This window comes from Petromyzon marinus, unplaced genomic scaffold, assembly GCF_048934315.1.
Source record: "Petromyzon marinus isolate PM22_M1 ecotype Great Lakes invasive population unplaced genomic scaffold, UKy_Petmar_22M1.pri1.0 PM_G_Scaffold_65, whole genome shotgun sequence".
Taxonomy (NCBI): domain Eukaryota; kingdom Metazoa; phylum Chordata; class Hyperoartia; order Petromyzontiformes; family Petromyzontidae; genus Petromyzon; species Petromyzon marinus.
Window position 1 is genome coordinate 751,846 of NW_027423019.1, and position 7,188 is coordinate 759,033.

A 7,188-nucleotide genomic window follows, 5' to 3' on the forward strand; every position below is an offset into this window, starting at 1 on the left:
AATTAAAGGAGATAAGAAAAGATGGAGGCTTAAAATGCCGTCGTCAAAAAAGTCAGAATAATTGTCTTGCTCAAATGAGCATTGTTGCACACTGCTGTTTATAGCCCTGATCCAGCGGTGGGATTTCACCTTTCCGACGGCAGGGGGAGACCCTATGCATAGAACAACAACCGATGAATTGTTCTCACACACACTGGTACTTACAGACCACGCAGGATTGATGGGCAGAGTCAATCCTAAATGAGGATTTAAATTTGTAATCTTCCAATTTGCAAGCATTCCATCTCGTGCTGAGCCACAATGTCGGATAGCTTTAAAATGCGGCCATAGACTCTAAAAAGAGCTCAACATAATTCGCTTGGGAATGTATTATAATAGATGATAAAATCAATTAAAATGGAATTTCTTGATTTCTTTTGCAGATAAAAAATGTCAAAAGTACAAGGCCAAGCATATAAAGCTGTTTCCGACATACGGGGTAGCCCAAAAGTTAGAGTAATTTCATTTAATGTAACACTGGCATTAAAAAAATGTGTTTATTCTTTAAGGTAATATTTTATCTATTATTATTAATACCTATTTTCTTCTGCCCCTGGGGTCACCTCGACAAAGAACCCGAAATTAATTGAGACAAAATAATTGATGAATGTTCAAAGATTACACCTGCAGTCAAAAGAGTCCTTAATTAATTTCAAAAGAGACTTCAAGCACCCATTAATGTCAATGGGAGTCAGTTTGAACGTTTGTTAAAATAAATCAAATAACCCGATGTGGTTTGTAAAAAAATAAGTATAATAACTCTTTGTGCCCTTACTTTTGGGCTGCTACTGTATATTTATGCACTCTGGATAAGGATAAACATTTAACATGGCACAATATACATCAAGAAGCTTTGTAATACCGCTCTCTATGAAACGTGGTGTGTGCAGCTGTGTTTGCTGGTGACAAGAGTGTGGATCGCACGTCGGGGTCAACAGAGTCACCAAGTGGAGTGGCCAAACTCCGATCTCCCGTGAGCGTCACTGATGTTCCAGTTCCAGCATTTCGAAATCAAGACGACAGTGGGTCTGTCTTTCAGATCACCTTTCACACAACACACATTTAACATGCAAACGTTATTCAGCGAAATCATCCAAAATGCACCAGGTCTTACTAGTCCAAAGCTAATCAGGTTTAAGTCTGGTTCAGCATTCAATGGGTGGTCATCGGGACTTGCCAGATGTTGATAGCTTGGACTATGATCTGGGTTGTCTCCGAGTTTTCCAGTTTTCTACAACATGCTAACTTTCTCATGAATGGAAATGGCCAAACATCCCAAACCAAGATCTTCTGGAAACACAGTCTTAGGAGTCAGTGAGGTTTTCTTGGAAAATTAAATAGCTTGATCTTTAAGAGAGTGATGCAAGTTATGGGTCGAAATAAGCAACAGCCAATCAGAATATTCCGGTTGATACTGGTTTACTAGTATCAAGTCGATACCAGTTGACAGGTATGGACTAGAATACCTATTTAAACAGTTCACAGAATTAGCCTTACTTCATCCTGATTACAGTGTGGAATTCAGGCAAGATGGGAGGGCCCATTGGGTGTGGCCGGCCTGGTGGAATCGCAAATGAAATGTTGAATTTTAGCCTCCTTGACGATCACAGAGATGCCGATGCCTATGGAGTACATTTCAATGGCATTATTGGCCAGCTGGTATCATGGTCTACGGCAGGGGTGGGGAACCTTTTTTCTGCCAAGGGCCATTTGGATATTAATATAACATCATTCGTGTTATATAAACAAATTAATTGGTGATAGTTAATAGTACAAAGGTAGATTGCCAATACTACTAAATAGGCCACATTCTGGTTGTGCAGAGTCGACAAGAGGCATGGCAACCATAGGAAGAGACCTTATGACAGATGCTCAGGACTGGATGGGCAGTGGAGTCGCCAGGAGCAGCGTGATCAAGCTGTTCCCCCGTGTGTCACACAAGCCAATCAACCTTTGCCAACACATCCTGAGCAGGTAAAATTGCATCACAGACAGAACATGAAAATGTAAATACTACATTTAATATGCACGTTTGGTAAGAATATGATAAACCACGATCGCACGCGCGGTTTAAGGTTTAGTTCCAAAGAAAGCATTGCAATTATGATTATTCATAGAATTTAACAACAGTTACCTCCTTATCACTGTTCTTTATCTACTGTGACTACTCTTCGCTTGAACCTCACCCATTGAACTCTACACATATAATAATAGGGTTTCCCCCCTTTTTTCTGTCAACAAAACTGAAACCTTTTTACAAGGATTCATGTCTGCATTAACCACAATACTTGCAGTCAAAATGCAAACAAAACACATACTATGATAATATGATGCATTGTCCTTGAAACTGATTGGTCCACACCAAGGGACGGCTTTCTTTTGAGCCTCGACCCAATTGGTGCTCGACCAGATGACATCAAAAGGCTCAAAAGAAAGCCGTCCCTTGGTGTGGACCAATCAGTTTCAAGGACAATGCATATATTATCATAGTATGTTTTTTGTTTGCATTTTGACTGCAGGTGTTGTGGTTAATGCAGACATGAATCCTTGTAAAAGGGTTTCAGTTTTGTTGCCAGAAAAAAAGGGGAAAACCCTATTATTACATTTTGGTACTGGCAAAGGAGGTCTAAGAATGTAGATGCTCTACACACATGTTGAGCACTCGGTTTACCGGACTGTTTCATCTCATCCACGCTCTGCATGCGCTAACCACAACAACTCCCTCTTTGCTTCTTTCTTCTTCCTTCGCTTGGAGAAGTCTGGTGGTATCAACGGCTGTCGCCACAATGACATCTTGTGTTTTGACACGATTGTGATTGGAGGGCGATGTTTAAGTGCTTACTCTTTTTTGACATCTCAGGTGGCATGCGGTGAGAAATCCTACGGTGATTCCAAAAGTCGCATGTTTTTTTCTCCAAGCTCCACTAGGTGAGACAAACCAGTGCTTTAAACAACGGGCCCAAACACCGGTGCAGTATTATCGTATTTAACGTTCTTATACAGTGCCTGCCCCAGCGGTAGTGGGTTTTTTCCCCCGCTTGTTGTAAAGGTCCCGGGGTTAGAATCTAGCAGACTGTCCTGGATATTACTGCCAGGCAATGAACTGCTAAGTACGACACGCCGTCTGCTTCGAAGAGGATGCAAAAAAGAGCCCGTAGCATTGTTTTAAGATGAGTTGGCCATTGCGTGCCGGAGTCAAATTTGCAAATGACAGTCCTGCACTATTGTACGCCGTATATTGAAAGGTTGAATTTCTCGTGGGGGTAAGAAGTGAAACGCTTAGTGACGGTGCTGTTGTTACGAGTGTGTAACAGGGAGTTCATTGAATCTTCAGACAGTGATTGTACTCGGTTGTCAAGAAATTGCCATCCGCCACAGTCGGTTCGTGACCTTGTGCAATGTGTCAATAGTGAGGAAGGGAATCAAGGCATTGTTTATACATTCCAAATGTTAGGATTTATTGTATTCTAGATTGGGTTACCGTCCTTCTGTCTGTCGTCGTGAAGCATGTTTAAAGAATCCGTCCGCGTTGGTGCCCTATAAAAAAAATATTGAGGGAATTGCACGTGAGAGAAAATGAATCAGAACAACCCACCCTCCCATATTAAACATGAGCAACCCTCACAAGTCCAGTCATGAAGCTGGGTGTAATTACCAGCGAAGCATCACAGTACGCAATTTGTAAATGTTGTGCATTTATCAATGGTGTGGGTTTCTTAGGTTAGATCGCAAAAATGTAAATGTGTCGTTAAACCCGCCACCACCCGACACAGCCAACTAGTAAGGTTTGTCACGTAAACAGAACGTGCCAATTCGTTACTAGTACAGCACGCCGGTGTGTTGCAGAGCAAATTCACAACATTAACAATCTGAGTACGACGTTTCGCCAGTGTTCGCGACCAGCATCATCAGGCGACAGCCAGATTTGTTCTGTCCTCCTGTCTCCACAAATCTGGCTATCGCCTGATGATGCTGGTTGTAATTACTGGCGAAACGTCGTACTCAGTTTGTAAATGTTGTGGGTTTACTCCACGACACACCCGGTGTGCTGTGCAGGTAACGAGTTGGCATGTTCTGTTCAGATGTCATAGTTTTCATAGTTTCATAATTTCATTATTTGGTATAGCCCTGTGAGCCATTCGGCTCTTGAATCAGGTGCAACCGCAACAAACAAAAAACATGAACAAGAAAACATCTTGAAGTGATTTTGTGCATGTGCAAACAGAAAATCCAGGAAAAAACATCAAAATATTCCTGAAATAGCACTGCACACCAACGCTGTGTGCAAAAATCCCAGTGGGATGCAAGTCAAACAAAAACAAGAAAACTTAGATTAGGGCATCAGTCTAACTCCGTACTACAATAAACAAAAACATTACCAAACCCAAAAACTTTTAGAAATCACCAAAATAAAGCCATAAATACAATGTAACAGTGATCATAGGAACTGTGACCGAATTTTTAACAATAAACTACATAAATAACATGTAACACCAAACCCTAGAGCCACAGCTATGTCGGGTGGTGGCGGGTTTAACCACACATTTATATTTGCGCGATATAACCCCCCCTCCAAAAAACCCTTACTAGTACAGCACGTTGATGTAACGGAGAGCAAATCCACAACATTTTTAATCTGAGCACGACGTTTCGCCAGTGATTACAACCAGCATCATCAGGCGGACGGCCAGATCTGTGCATTTACTCTGCAACACACCGGTGGGCTTAAGTATGAACTAATTGGCACGTCTTGTTTACGTGACAAACCTTACTAATTGGCTGTGTTGGGTGGTGGTGGGATAACGACGCATTTATGCGATCTAACCCAAACAAAAACCTTTCTACTGTATTCATAGCAATTGGCGCCCCCTATTGGAGTGATGTATTTTTTGACCGATGTTTTCCTGGGTTAATAAGTATAGTGACTATAGTCTATATGGTGAATAATATGGCCTACTGTGAGGGTTTTTTAAAATTGACGCACTAATTGTAATGCTGGTCGTTGTTGTTCGACATTTTAGCGTACAACAAACGGAGGACGCTGAGGATGCTATGAAGAACTTTCTGAAAATATTTAGAGGGATTTTCTGAGTTGGTAAATTGATTTTGAAACGTCTGACCGAGGTGTTCTAGCAAAATTGCGTCACTTATATTCTTTACGGATCGTCTTCATCATAACAGCAATTTCCTTGCCTGCAACACAACTTGTATAAGTTAATGTTTTTTTTTATAATGTAGTTTATCTAATAAAAACATTTCACGGTTGGTGTTGCATATCTAATCCTCTGATCGTATTACCAGTTTCAGTAAATGGTCAAGAGATGTAATGTTCCACAGTTGTGAAAATAAAGTCAAAGTTTCAAAATACTTTTGAGCGCCGAACGACGCCTCTGAAAGGTTTTTAGCCAGCGGAAGGACAAAGAAAATCCTTCTGTGATAGCGGAGGCGGCGGGGAGGGGGGACTGTGGACACAGCTCCTGTATGGGATGGAGAGTTTCTCCAGCGACCTAGGGGAAGAGGAGACGAGGCCACATGGTGGGAGACTGTGACGCAGATCTGAGAGAGATCGCTGTTGTACAGCAGCAGCAGCGGTAGCAGCTGCGGGGATTGACGGGAGGGTAGAACGCGTTGGAACCTGTGCCAGGCTAGGTGCAGGAGGTCACGGGACAGACCCAGCAGGTGACATTAGTTGACTCACCGAGATGACTGGCAGATGCACCACTGTGCCAGGCTAGGTGCAGGAGGTCACGGGACAGGGCCAGCAAGTCACATTAGTTGACTCACCAAGATGACTGGCAGATGCACCACTGTGCCAGGCTAGGTGCAGGAGGTCACGGGACAGGCCCAGCAGGTGGCATAAGTTGACTGACCGAGATGACTGGCAGATGCACCACTGTGCCAGGCTAGGTGCAGGAGGTCACGGGATAGACCCAGCAGGTGACATTAGTTGACTCACCGAGATGACTGGCAGATGCACCACTGTGCCAGACTAGGTGCAGGAGGTCACGGGACAGACCCAGCAGGTGACATTAGTTGATTCTTTAGCACCCATGCAGAACTGCCATAAAGTGGCGGTGACGTGACCACAGCGCTTGTGCCAGGTTAGGTGCACTTAAAGTGCACACTTTGAGGCCACGTGAAGTATCGAAGGCTCTCTGCGAGCCGGTCACGGGACAGACTAACCGAGATGACTGGCTGTTTCACCACCTGTGCTCCCCATTGTGCCAACTCGCTGTATTTTATCCGCCCAGTGCAACGCTCGTTGTTGTGAGCATCGCTTCTCCAACCACTGCTGTTGTTGGGAGGGCGACTGCCTCTACTGCCCAGTAGCGTTCTTCAGGAAACTCCTCCACAGAGCCCAAGCTTGGCACCGCTGGTCGGCAAGTCCACTCAGCTCCAAATACTCCTGTGCCGCATCAGTCCATCCCTTCTCATAGTTTCATAGTTTCATTTATTTGGTATAGCCCTGTGAGCCATTCGGCTCTTGAATCGGGTGCAACGCAAACAAACAAAAAAACATGAACAAGAAAACATCTTAAAGTGACTTTGTGCATGTGCAAACAGAAAATCCAGGAAAAAAGCATCAAAATATTCCTGAAATAGCACCGTACACCAACGCTGTGTGCAAAAATCCCATTGGGATGCAAGTCAAACAACAAGAAAACTAAGATTAAGGCCATCAGTCTAACTCCGTACTACAATAAACAAAAACATGGTCAAACCAAAAAACTTTTAGAAATCACCAAAATAAAGCCATAAATGCAATGTAACAGTGATCATAGGAACTGTGACCGAATTTTTAACAATAAACTACATAAACAACCATGTAACACCAAACCCTAGAGCCACAGCTGGCTGCATGAGTTACTCCACAAACAACAGGAGCATCGGTCGGAGTATCAAATTTTTCAATGCACCTTTAAGATCAGCACGCTAAATCACAAAACAGATAATACTTTGCAGCGGTCATCCGGAGCGAAACATTTTATTTTATTTTAGGCCACTGAATTGCAGTGGCAAGCTAGGGGTGTACAACTCCTCTAGAGCAGTTTTGAGTCAATATCTCATAGGTAGCGATTCAAGTTGCAGTTTATTGGCAATAGCATTCCAGACCCTGGGGGCATCAATAGCAAAGGCCCTTCCTCCGGG

At 43.3% G+C, this 7,188-nt stretch overlaps 1 long non-coding RNA gene across 1 annotated transcript; it reads left to right on the top strand.

Moving 5' to 3' along the window:
* The first annotated feature begins 495 nt into the window (after positions 1 to 495).
* LOC142919859 (uncharacterized) lies at positions 496 to 5,406 on the top strand. Its single transcript, XR_012938518.1, has 4 exons — positions 496 to 1,065; positions 1,863 to 2,013; positions 2,900 to 2,967; positions 5,061 to 5,406. It is a non-coding gene; the product is annotated as an uncharacterized LOC142919859 (long non-coding RNA).
* Positions 5,407 to 7,188: the final 1,782 nt, after the last annotated feature.